This window comes from Canis aureus, chromosome 24, assembly GCF_053574225.1.
Source record: "Canis aureus isolate CA01 chromosome 24, VMU_Caureus_v.1.0, whole genome shotgun sequence".
In the NCBI taxonomy this organism is placed as follows: Eukaryota; Metazoa; Chordata; class Mammalia; order Carnivora; family Canidae; genus Canis; species Canis aureus.
In genome coordinates, this window is record NC_135634.1 from 46,136,625 (window position 1) to 46,149,863 (window position 13,239).

Here is a 13,239-nt window from a genome sequence, read left to right on the forward strand (position 1 = left end):
TGATTGATTGATTGATTGATTCGACAGAGAGAGAATGCACAAGCAAGGGGAGGGGCAGAGGAAGAGGGAGAAGCAGGCTCTTCACTAAGCAGGGAGTCCAATACAGGACTTGATTCCAGGACCCTGGGATCATGACCTGAGCCCAAGGCTAACACTTAACTGACTGAGCCACCCAGGTGCCCCTCTTTATAGGTTTTTAATAAATATTTGTTGGGTGAATGGCCTGTTAACATCACCATCCTTCTCCTCATCCAGCATCAAAGTCTTGCAGCTATACTTGAAATTTAATCTTTTGTGCATGAAGTCAACCATTTGTGACTCAAAGTGTGGCCTGGACACTGCTTCTTTCATTTCTCTCTCTGCCCATCAGTCCCTTACCGAGCCTCAGCTACATTAGGACGACAGCCTTATCAGTGGAATCCCATTTATTTGTCCCACTCTATACTACGTCACTATGAGATCCATCCTGAGATCACGTTTTCTACCCAGAAACTTCAGTGTTACCCCAGTGTCTACTGTAGAAACTCCTCATTTTGATGTTCTTAGTCCACTGTGGTCCCAACACTCTTCATGCTGTATTTCTCAACACTTCTCTGTTTTCTAGTTAACGTGTTTCCAAGTGTGCCATCTGCCTTCCTGCTTCTGTGACCTGATTCACATTGTCCTCTCTGTGAGGGATGTTTGTCTTCCCAGACCCTTCCTTCCTTGCCTTCAGTGAAAGCCTGTCTCCAATTCTAACTCATCCATAAAAGTTTTCCAGATCTCTAAACAAGATCTGACCTTTTCTTTCATTAAGACTTCAGGATTACATGTAACTCTCTTGTAACCCATAAATCTGGCAAAATCACATCTGATCATTGTGTCAGTATCTCCAAGTCAGGGATGGTTGTACCTTATCTGTCCTGTTGCCCCTATGGCAGTTAACATTAAAAATATTAGTTGCATTATCATTAATAATACTGATATATGGTTTGGTAGTTTATGGTGAAGTTTCAGAATTTTTAAGGGATTTATTTATTTATTTTTTTTATTTATTTTTTAGGGATTTATTTTTTTATTTATGACAGAGACAGCACATGTGAGTGCATGTGAATGGGAGGCGGGGCAAAGGGAGAGGGAGAGAATTCTCAAGCAGACTCCATACCAAAGTGGAGGCCTGATGCTGGGCTTGATCCCAGGACACTGGGATCATGACCTGAGCTGAAATCAATAGTTGGATGCTTCACTGACTGAGCTACCCAGGCACCCCTTTATGGTGAAATTTTAAATCCTTTATTTGCTCCCCAGAAAATTTGAGTTGAACCTATAAAAGTATTGACCAGACTCTGGGCTCATGAAGGTTTCACCCAGTATTTCAACTAAGTGAGGTGCTGTGCAAGAAAGGTTAATGATACTTTTATTTATTTATTTTTAAAGATTTTATTTATTTGACAGAGAGAGAGAGCACAACTGGGGGCAGGGAGAGAGAAGCAGACTGTTTGCTGAGCAGGGAGCCCCATGTGGGGCTAAATCCCAAGACCCTGGGATCATGACCTGAGCGGAAGGCAGATGTTTAACCAACTGAACCACCCAGGTGCCCAATGATGCTTTTAAAAAGTTGTGAGCATTTATACTGCAGATAGTTTCTATGCATTATCTCATTTAATTCTCATAACGATGCCCCATGGTGGGAACTGATATCATTCCCATTCTATAGGGGAGGAGACTGATGTCCTGGGAGATGCACAATTCCTACAAAGTTACACAGTAAATCTCTAACTAAGATTTGAGTCCTGGTGATCTGGCTCTAGGGTTTGCACTCTTAACCACTGGTTCTACACTGCCTCTTTAAAGCCAGTCACCTGCTTGCTGGTTTGTCATCCTCTCTACTTCCTTCCCTTCGTTCCTTCTGCAAATACTAATGAGCCCTTGCCCTGTGTCTAGCACTGGTGATATTACAAAGAGTGAGACAGATATTGTGGCAGCACAGTTACCAGCCTGTCCAATATGTTTCTCTTCTTCTTCCATACCAACAGACCCCCAATGTTATAGGGGGCATGATCTCCCTTTCTGAGTCATCATGGGACATACTTCCAGCCAATGAGTAATAATGATAGCTAGCTCTTACACAGCACCAATAGCACACATGGCAGTAAGTGTGTTTATGTCTGGGTAACCTCAAAGACAAAAACTGTCAGTTATTTTACCAGCAAAAATGGGTTTATTTGGAAATAGCAGAAAATTATATTCTATTCCAGACATGGAAGCTATGGCAAAACCATAGGCAAGTAGAGAACAAAAGAGGGGAACGGTGCTTTCATAGAGGGAAGGGGGGAGTTGGAAGGGGCTGTTATAAACAAGAAGTCCACGAGAATAAACTGGAGTTTCCAAGTACAGTGACTTTTCATTGGCTGAGTTGTGGCAGCCTCTCATTGGCTGCACTGTTGCTGGGCAAGGAAATAATCTTCTTCTTCCTACTGGAGTGGTAATGCATAGGCTTCTTTCTGCTTGAAATGCAAGGTACTGTCTCTTCCTGTTGGGGTCTGCGATTGATGATTTGGGGTGGGCAGGAGAGCTCCCCCTTCTGGTCAACAGTCTCTAATTAATTAATTTGAGAGAGGGCATGAGCAGGAGGTGTAGAGGGAGAGGAAGAGAGACACCAAAGCAGACTCCATGCTAAGCATGGAGATCATGACGTGAGCAAAAACCAAGAGTCAGATGGTTAACTGACTCTACTCCACCCAGGTGCCTCAACTGACTCCACTTTAAATAAGATTTTCTTTATTCTGTTTTACAATGAATTTATTTAATTGTCTACCATAATCCTGTGAGGTGTTATAACAGCAGAAGCCATTGGGTGGGGCCTCCAGGAAAATTTTTTGAAAAGAGACTATAATTGTTTTGCCCTTGTCCCTTCTTCTCTTCTGCTAGAGACGTGGATGTGATGGTTGAGGCTCTGGCAGCCATTAAGAGAATGAGGATGCAGATGACTGTATAAAGACAGAAGGAACTTAGATTGATGATGACATTATAACTGATGTCCTATCAGTCCTTGAGTTTTTATCTCTTGATTTCTTTTCTCCAAGAGCAAAAGTATGGTGGTGGTGTCATTTAAGTTACTGTGTGGTGGTGTCTCTGGTGTTCAAAGCTGAATATAATTCCTGACTGGGACACAAGAAGTACCCTTTAGGAGGGCAAAGTGGGTAGAGAAGAGAGAGATAAAAAGTAAAAATATGATGTATCATCAGAGTGATAGTCTTTCCTTGCATGTGGAATTTGTATATAAGTTAAGCAGCACAAATCCAGTGATGCAGAAAGTGTTAGTTCCCCCAAAGAAGTGGATGATGTTGACTAACCTATCACTTCACAGTAATGGGGAGGAACGCATCAGGCAATACTCACCAGGATCTAACTTTCTCCTGATTGAAATTCAGGGCCAAATGTCCATCCATGGATGAGCAGATAAACAAAATGTAGTATATGCATGTAAAGAAATAGTATTCACCCTTTAAAATGCTGATACATACTACCAAAGGGACACAAAAGGACAAATACTGTATGATCTACTTATTATAAGCTACCTAGATTAGACACACTGAGAAAATTAGAAAATAGAACATGGTTTCCAGGAACCAGGAGGAAGGGAGGATAGAGAGTTAATGGGTTGCACAGTGTGAATGTACTTAATGTCACTGGATTGAACACCTCAAAACAGTTAAAATGTTAAATCTTATGTAATGTACACTTTAACACGCTAAATTAAAATTTTTAAAAAATCAAATATAATGTATTTTGTGCAACCATAACCATTATCCATCTCTAGAACTCTTCATCTTGCAAAACAAACTCTATACCCGTTAAATAATAATTTACCGTAACCCCCAAACTCCAACCCCTGACAATCACCATTCTACTTTTTGAAAAATCACCCCTTTACTCCAACACTCAAGCTTACCATAACCATCATTTTTGTTACTATGAGGTCTTAAAAAAATAAAGATCTTCCTCAATTTACAATAGAGTTATGTCCTGATAAATATTATAAGTCAAAAATGCATTTAAGGGACACCTGGGTGGCTAAGTGGTTGAGCATCTATGCCTTTGGTTCAGGGCGTGATCCTGGCATCTCGGAATTGAGTCCCATATTGGGCATATTGGGCTCCCTGCAGGGATCCTGCTTCTCCCTCTGCCTGTGTCTCTGCCTCTCTCTCTCTCTCTCTGTCTGTCTCTCATGAATAAATAAATAAAATCTTTAAAAAAAAAACCCGCAAAAATGCATTTAGTACACCTAACCTACTGAACACTGTAGGTTAGCCTAGACCACGTTAAATGTGCTCAGAATACTTCCATTAGCTTCCAGTTTGGTAAAATCATCTGACACAAGGCATATCTTATAATTAAGTGTTGGATATCTCATGTAATTTATTGGACACTGTACTGAAAGTGAAAAACAGAGTGGTTATATGGCTGCAGATTGGTTGTCAGTGTATCGGCTGTTTATCCTTGTGTTCATATGGCTGGCTGGGAGCTGTGACTCACTGACACTATCCAGCATTAGGAGAAAGGATTATACTACATATTGCTAGCCTGAGAAAGACCCAAATTCAAAACTGAAAGTAAGATTTTTATTGAAGGCATATCATTTTCACACCATCATAAAGTCAAAAAATCAAAAGTTGAACTGTCATTAAGTCAAGGACCGTCTGCATATATATTCCATATATCAATTAGATCAGGTGATATTTGTTTTTCTATATCTGGCTTATTTCATTTAGCACACTGTCCTTCAGGTCCATCCATGTTGCAAATAGCAGGATCTCCTTTCTTAGACTGAATAATATTCCATTCTATATGCATACACACACATATATGTACACAGAGACAGAGACACAGACACACAGGTATATCTGTGTCTATATCTATAGCCACATCTTCTTTACTTATTCATCCATCACTGGGCATTTAGGTTGTTTTCATATCTTGGCTACTGTGAACAGTGCTACAATGAACATGGGAATGAAGACACATTGTCAAGATCCTGGTTTCATTTCCTTAAGTATATACCCAGAAGTGGGATTGCTGGCATATGGTACTTCTATTTTTAATTTTCTAAGGAACTTCTATACTGTGTTCTTTAACGGCTATAACAATTTATATTTGCACCAACAATGTACAAATATACATTCACTTTTCCTACATCCTCTCCAATACTTGTTATATTTTGACTTTGTGATAATACATCCTAAGAGGTGTGAGATCGAGCCCTGCATTAGGCTCCACACTGGTCGGGCAGTCTGCTTGAGATTCTTTCCCCTTCTCTTCCGCCCCTCTCTCCTGTTCTCTCTCTCTCAAATAAGTAAATAAATAAATCTTTTTAAAAAAGTGTCAGAGACAATTGAGAATGGAAACACAATCTGCCTAAACGTACGGGATGTAACAAAGGCTGTCCTGAGAGGGAAGTTCATAGCAATACACACCTACATTAAGAAAAAAGAAAGATCTTAAATAAGGAGTTTAACTTATGCGTCAAGCAACTAGAAAAAGAACAGACTGAGCCCAGAATGAGCAGAGGGAAGGAAATAACAAAGATCAGGCCAGAAATAGGGGGAAAAGAGACTAAAGAGGCAACTGAAAAGATCACTGAACCTAGACTTGTTGTTGTTGTTTTTAGATAACAAAATTGACCAATTTTCAGCTGAACTAAGGAAAAAAAGCAGAGAAGTCTCACGTGAACAAGATAAGAAATGAAAGTGGAGGTATTACAATGGATGTCACAGAAATATGAAGGACCAGAAGAGACTACTATGAACAGTTACCTTATTGCTTAATTGATTGATTGATTTTAAACAAAGAAAAAGAGCATGAGCAGGAGGAAGAGCAGAGGAGGAGGGAGTGGGAAGGGGAAAGAATCTCAAGCAGACTCCTTGCAGAGTATGGAGCCTGACTTGGGGTTCGATCTTAGGACCCCGAGATCATGTCCTGAGCTGAAACCAAAAGTCAGGTGCTTGACTGACTGAGCCACCCAGGTGCCCTGGATTCTCCTTTTTTATATTTTTTATTTTTTTAAAAGATTTTATTTGTTTATTTATTATTTATTTGACAGAGAAAGAGAGAAAGCATAAACAGGGGGAGCAGCAGAGGGAGGAGGAGAAGCAGTTATAATGTCTCTAGATAGTGACAATTTCTCAGACTTCCCTGTTTTGATGACCTTGACAGTTCTGAGAAGTATTGGTCAGGTATTTTGTAGAATGCCCCTCAATTTCAGTTTGTCCGATTTTTTAAAAAAATCATGAGACCAGATTTGTAGATATTTTTGAGAAGAATACCACAAAGCTGATGTCTTTTCTTACTTTCTTGCCTATGGATATTGGATTGTTGAAAAGGCTATGTTTTCTCTACTGAATGGCCTTTGCATCTCTGTAAAGGGTTAGTTGTTCATATATCTACAGACTTCTTTCTGGACTTTCTAATCTGTTTCGATGATCTGTTTATGAAACACCTGATTACTCTAGCTTTACAAGAAGTCTTAAAATGAGGAAGTGTTAGCCCTCTGTCTCAGTCAGTTCAGCTGCTATGACACAATACTATGGTCAACTTCTAGAGTTTGGAATTCCAAGATCAGGTTACTACCATGGCTGGGTTCTGGTGAGAGCCCTTTTCTGGGTTGCAGTCTGATGACTTCTTGTATCCTCACATGGCAGAGAGGAGAGAGAAAACAAGGTCTCTGTTGGCCCATGAAAGCACTGATTCCATTCATTGGGGCCCCACTACCTCATCTAAATCCTAATTATCGGCCCAAACAATTTCAACCTATTCTCAAACTTTAAATGGGTAAGAAGCCCGGCTTGCTGGCATGGAGGGCAAGTGCCTAGTGGGCCACTTTTGGTAAGCAGAACTGGTGCTGTGGGATAAACTGAACACTGGTTTAGGCGCCTAATGCCAATGCTCATCAGATCCCAGAAAAGGTCTTGGTTGATATAGACAGCAGGATGGTGGAAAATTTTTTTTCTTATTTTTTATTTTTATTTATTTTTTAAAAAGATTTTATTTATTTATTCATGAGAGAAAGAGAGAGAGAGAGAGAGAGAGACAGAGCCACAGGCAGAGGGAGAAGCAGGCTCCATGCAGGGACCCTGACATGGGACTCGATCCCAGGTCTCCAGGATCAGGCCCTGGACTGAAGGCGGCACTAAACCGCTGAGCCACCCGGGCTGCCCTGTTTTTGTTTTTTGTTTTTTTAATTAAAAAAAATTCTAATTACCTCCCAAAACCCCACTGCCTTATACCATCACATTAGGGTCGAGTTTCAACATATGAATGTTAGGGAGATATATGTATGCAGTCCATGCCATCTCCAATTTTTTAAAGTTAATTTGGCTATTTTAGATCTTTTATATTTCCATATAAATTTTTGAATCATTTTGCCAATGTCTGCAAAAAAAAGCCTACTTGGATTTTGATTGAGATTGTATAGAATTTATAGATCAATTTGGGAGAGAATTGACATCTTAACAACTCTGGGTCTTCCAATTCATGAACATGGTTTATCCTTTCATTTATTTAGATTTTCTTTAATTTTCTTTTTTTTTAATTTATTTTTTATTGGTGTTCAATTTACTAACATACAGAATAACCCCCAGTGCCCGTCACCCATTCACTCCCACCCCCCGCCCTCCTCCCCTTCTACCACCCCTAGTTTGTTTCCCAGAGTTAGCAGTCTTTACGTTCTGTCTCCCTTTCTGATATTTCCCACACATTTCTTCTCCATTCCCTTATATTCCCTTTCACTACTATTTATATTCCCCAAATGAATGAGAACATATAATGTTTGTCCTTCTCCGACTGACTTACTTCACTCAGCATAATACCCTCCAGTTCCATCCACGTTGAAGCAAATGGTGGGTATTTGTCATTTCTAATAGCTGAGTAATATTCCATTGTATACATAAACCACATCTTCTTTATCCATTCATCTTTCGTTGGACACCGAGGCTCCTTCCACAGTTTGGCTATCGTGGCCATTGCTGCTAGAAACATCGGGGTGCAGGTGTCCCGGCGTTTCATTGCATTTGTATCTTTGGGGTAAATCCCCAACAGTGCAATTGCTGGGTCGTAGGGCAGGTATATTATTAACTGTTTGAGGAACCTCCACACAGTTTTCCAGAGTGGCTGCACCAGTTCACATTCCCACCAACAGTGTATGAGGGTTCCCTTTTCTCCGCATCCTCTCCAACATTTCTTGTTTCCTGCCTTGTTAATTTTCCCCATTCTCACTGGTGTGAGGTGGTATCTCATTGTGGTTTTGATTTGTATTTCCCTGATGGCAAGTGATGCAGAGCATTTTCTCATACGCATGTTGGCCATGTCTATGTCTTAATTTTCTCATTAATGTTTTAGTTTTCGGGATGCAGTGTTTCACATCTTTTGTCAGAGTTATCTCATAAGTATTTCATATTTTTGATGCTATTCAAATGGCATTTTAAAATTCCAATTTCAAATTGTTCCTTGCTACTGTATAGAAATACAAACAATTTTTTAAATAATTATTTATTTATTTGAGAGAGAGAGAGAGAGTACAAGCAAGTGAGAGGAGTGGCAGAGGGAGAGAAAATCCTGAAGCCGACTCCCTGATGAGCGCAGGCCCCCCTCCCCCGCATTGAGGGGCTCTATCCAAAGACAGTGAGATCATGACTTGAGCTGAAATCAAGAGCAGCCAGCTCCTGCTTAATCAAATGAGCCACCCAGGCACTCCCAAATAAATTGATTTTGAGTATGATCTTATATCCTGCAACTATGCTAAATTTACTTATTTGTTCTAGGATATTTTGTAGATTCCACTGGAATTTCTACAGAGATGATCATGTTGTTTGTGAATAAGGCAGTTAGAGTTTTCTTTCCAATCTGAATGCCTTCTATTTTTCCAGACTGATTGCACTGGACAGAATCTCCAGAACAATATGAATAGAAGTGATAAGGCAGTCATCCTTGACTTATATCTGATTAGGAGTAAAGCATTCAGTCATTCATCATTAAATATGATGTTAGCTGTGGGTTTTTCATAGATACTCCTTATAGGTCGTGAATATTCCCTTCTTATCCTAGCTTTCTGACAATTTTGATCAGGAATAGATGTTGGATTTTGTGAAATACTTTTTCTGTGCCTATGGAGATGATTATATGATTGTACTTTTCCAGTTTATTTATATGGTGAATTACCTTGATTGATTTTCTAACCTTAAAACATCCTTATATTTGTGGGACAAGTCCGGATATCTTTTTGTTTATTATTATTATATATCTTTTATATTTTTACATACATTTACATTATTAACTTTGATGTACTAAAATTTGGTATAGAATTTTTGCATAATATTTATGGGTGGTATTGGTCTATAAAGTTTTCTTTCTTATGATGTCTAGTTTTGACATGTGGCAATGCTGGTCTCATAGACAAATTCTGTGGACTTACAGAAAGATTAGGAAGTTCCCTATCCCTCTGTTCTCTAGAATATATTATTTCCTCATTTCAGGATATATTCTGGAGTAATATTTGGTTTTATTTCTTCCTCAATGTTTGGTAGTTTATATCAGTGAAGCCATCTGGGCTTGAAGTTTTATTTATGGGAAAGTGAATTCAAACTTAATTCCATTTAAAACATACAAGTTATTTTTACTCAACTTATGTATTATTTCTCTGTTAAACTCTAGTAGTTTGTATCTTTGGAGGAATTTGTCCATTTAATCTAAATTGTAGAATATATTGGCATAAATTTGTTCTTGATATTCTTTCTTATTATCCTTTTAATATCTGGGGAATCTGTAGTGATGCCACCTTTCTTATTCCTGATACTGGTAATCTTTCTCTCTCTTTTTTTCTCATCAGTTTGGCTAGAGCTTCATCAGGTTAATTCATCTTCTCAAAGAACCAGCTTTTGGGTTCATTGATTTTCTCTATTGTTCTATTTTCTAATTTATTGATATCAACTCTGAAGTAAGCCTCCTGGGAAGGTAGATCATCTGACACAATTTTTATTTTTCAGATGTTAACCTGAAAGTCTTTCAGTAACCAAGGTAAATGAAGACTAAGCAAATGTTTAGTAATAGTTCGGGCATCTCAGAAGGAGCCATGTTGGTTCTAAAAAAGATTATGCCCCCAGGTTAGCTCTAGAATCCCTCAGTAAATGTTTCTCAGGGTCTTACCTGACATACACCACCTAAGTCACCCATAAAGGTGTCTAGAAAACTCACATAGTACAATTCAGTCCAAGGCAACAAAGGGTCCTTGTGGGCTTTCTCTGTGTCAGGCATTGCATGGATCCTGTGGGAAGAGGGTGCAAATATGAAGAAGATATATCCCTTGGCCTCAACAAGTGCTAGGTAAAGGGTGGGAAGCAGATACAAAGATTCCTGAAGGTGGGTAGGAGGCTGACTGGGGTAAGCCCACAGCAGAGAGGTCTAGACAGAGGAATGCAGAAGCCCAGAGGAAAGAGAAAGGACACCTAGGAATAAATTGCAAAAATATCATTTTTATTGATGATTACTTTCCTTTTTATTACTCTGAGTACTCAAAAACATTGCTTACCAATTCCGCTTCCAAATGAACATCGCGTGCCACACAGCATATGATCTTTGTCCAAGGCAAAGGTCAAATGGTATTGTTATCTGGAAAATGTATAAGCACGTGTGTCAACAAATGCTACCCATTCATTATTGTTCTTAGGAGTGCATCACTGGCAATAGGTGTAGTTTTTTTTTTTCATGACTGTGTAAATACACGCCCTCTGCTGGGGCGGGCTTTGTGCCTGTACTTCTTCCACGGACTGACTCTATTACACCAGCTCAGAACCCAAGCAGCTGGATTGCCCTGGACTGCAGGTTTCCAATGGCTGCCACAATTTTGACCGGCTTTCCTCTGTTGTGTGTGTGTCTCCTGCTGACATCTGGCTTTGCTGAGGCAGGCAAGCTGCTGGTAGTACCCATGGATGGGAGCCACTGGTTTACCATGCGTTTGGTTGTGGAGCAACTCATCCAAAGAGGGCATGAGTTGGTTTTAATCATACCAGAGGTGAGTTGGCAACTGGGAAAATCCTCCAATTTTACGGTGAAGACTTATTCCACAACTTACAATCTGGAGGAGTTGAATCAGAAGTTCAAGACTTTCTCCGATTCTCAGTGGAATATTCGTCAACAAAGTATACTTTCTATGGTCTTAAATTCATCCAGTGACTTTTTTGAACACCTTTTTTTACATTGTAAGAATTTGTTTAGTGATCCAAAATTAGTAGAATACATAAAGGAGAGTTCTTTTGATGCAGTGTTTCTGGATCCTTTTGATGTGTGTGGCTTAATTGTAGCCAAGTATTTTTCACTTCCATCTGTGGTCTTCACCAGGGGATTATTTTGCCATTTTCTTGAAGAAAGCACACAGTGCCCCAGTCCTCCTTCTTATGTTCCTAGAATTTTTTTAGGGTTTCCAGATGCCATGAGTTTCAGAGAGAGAGTGTGGAATCACATCTCCCACTTGGAGGAACATTTATTTTGCCACTATTTTTTAAAAACTGCTTTGGAAGTTGCATCTGAGATTCTCCAAACAGCTGTCACACCATATGATCTCTACAGCCATACGTCAATTTGGTTGTTAAGAACTGACTTTGTTTTTGACTATCCCAAACCTGTGATGCCCAACATGGTCTTCATTGGAGGCATCAACTGCCAGGAGGGAAAGCCATTGCCAAAGGTAAGTTACCTCCTCTTTTGTGTAGTAAGAATAATCTGTCTTTGGACATTAAAAAAAAAAAGACTCCTTATTGAACTGTCATTTGTCATTTACAATCATCACATTTGGAAATCTTTTTCTAATTAAATGAATTATTTTTTGCCAATTAATTGCATCATGTGTCAACAAATCTTATAAAGCTGTGCTCTTTGATATGCACATGTATACAATTGTATAATTGTACATAATTTCCAGCCTGCGTTTTGTACTATCCTTGTGAAACTACCAAAGAACACAGTAAGAAATGAAATTTCCCTCTTTGTTAATCTAATGCCATCCTTTATAGGAAAATGCCCTTAGAAGTTTAGTATGGTACTTATCCCATTTTTCTGAAATTATTTTATATATAAGCATATATCTAATGCAAAGTCTCATGCCTGTTTTATTAAAATAAAATCTAATAACGGATTGGACCTATTGTTCTTAGCTTGGGTTTTCCACTTACTAAAATATTACGAACATCTTTAAAGTCAATCCATACAAATCTGTCACATTCCTTTTATTGAAGATTTTATTTATTTATTTATTTATTTATTTATTTATTTATTTATTCATTCATTCATTCATTCATTCATTCATTCGAGAGAGAGAGAGAGAGAGAGAGAGAGAAAGAGAGTGCAAGCACAAGCAGGGGGACAGCAGAGGGAGAGTGAGAAGCAGACTCTTCACTCAGCAGGGAGCTCAATGCAGGGCTAGATCCCAGGACCCTGGGATCATGACCTGAGCCCAAGACAGACACTTAACTGACTGAGACATCCAGGCGACCCTTTCGCATTCTTTCTAATAGCGCATAAATTCTTTACTTTGGATGCCCCACAATTCACTCAATCAAGCCATACTGATATTGAAGCTTTTTCCCCACTGTGTCCTTTATGAGCAAGACTGCACTAAACATTCTTAAATAATTTGTTTGCATGCTCACATTTCCACATTCTTGCTCTCCTCTCTGTAGGCTGAATGTCCTTAGGAATAGGGGTTGCTGGGCCAAATGGTACACGCATATTACCTTTTAATTAATTCGACAAATTGCTTTCAAAACATTGAACAATCTGATGCTTTGGTCAACAATAAATGAGAGCTCTAGTTTTTCCATACCCTCTCCAGCTTCAGATGGTGTCAGATTTTTATAATTCTTTTGGCAAAAAGAATTCTATATAGCTGCTTCAATTTTCAAAGATTGTCCACTTAATTTCAACTTTTGGGAATTATGTATTCACATCCTTAATTGTTTTTTCAGGGCCATTTGTCTTTTTTACAGCTGATGATTTTAAGTCTCTTGAGTAGTAGGACTATTAATATTACACTCTTTATGAAGTGTCAATATTTTCTCATTGGCTCTTCATCTTTTGTCATACATGGTTTTCATTTTTGGTTAGTCAAACTTGTTAACGTTTTTCCTGGTGGTTTCTGGGTTTCAACTTGTTTAGGTCTTTCCAAGCCAGAAATATACAGATATTTTTTCTATGCTATTTCTTAGTATTTTT

At 38.9% G+C, this 13,239-nt stretch overlaps 1 pseudogene; it reads left to right on the forward strand.

Moving 5' to 3' along the window:
- Nucleotides 1-10,712: 10,712 nt before the first annotated feature.
- LOC144296545 (UDP-glucuronosyltransferase 1A8 pseudogene) lies at nt 10,713-12,329 on the forward strand (annotated as a pseudogene).
- The last annotated feature ends 910 nt before the right edge of the window (nt 12,330-13,239 follow it).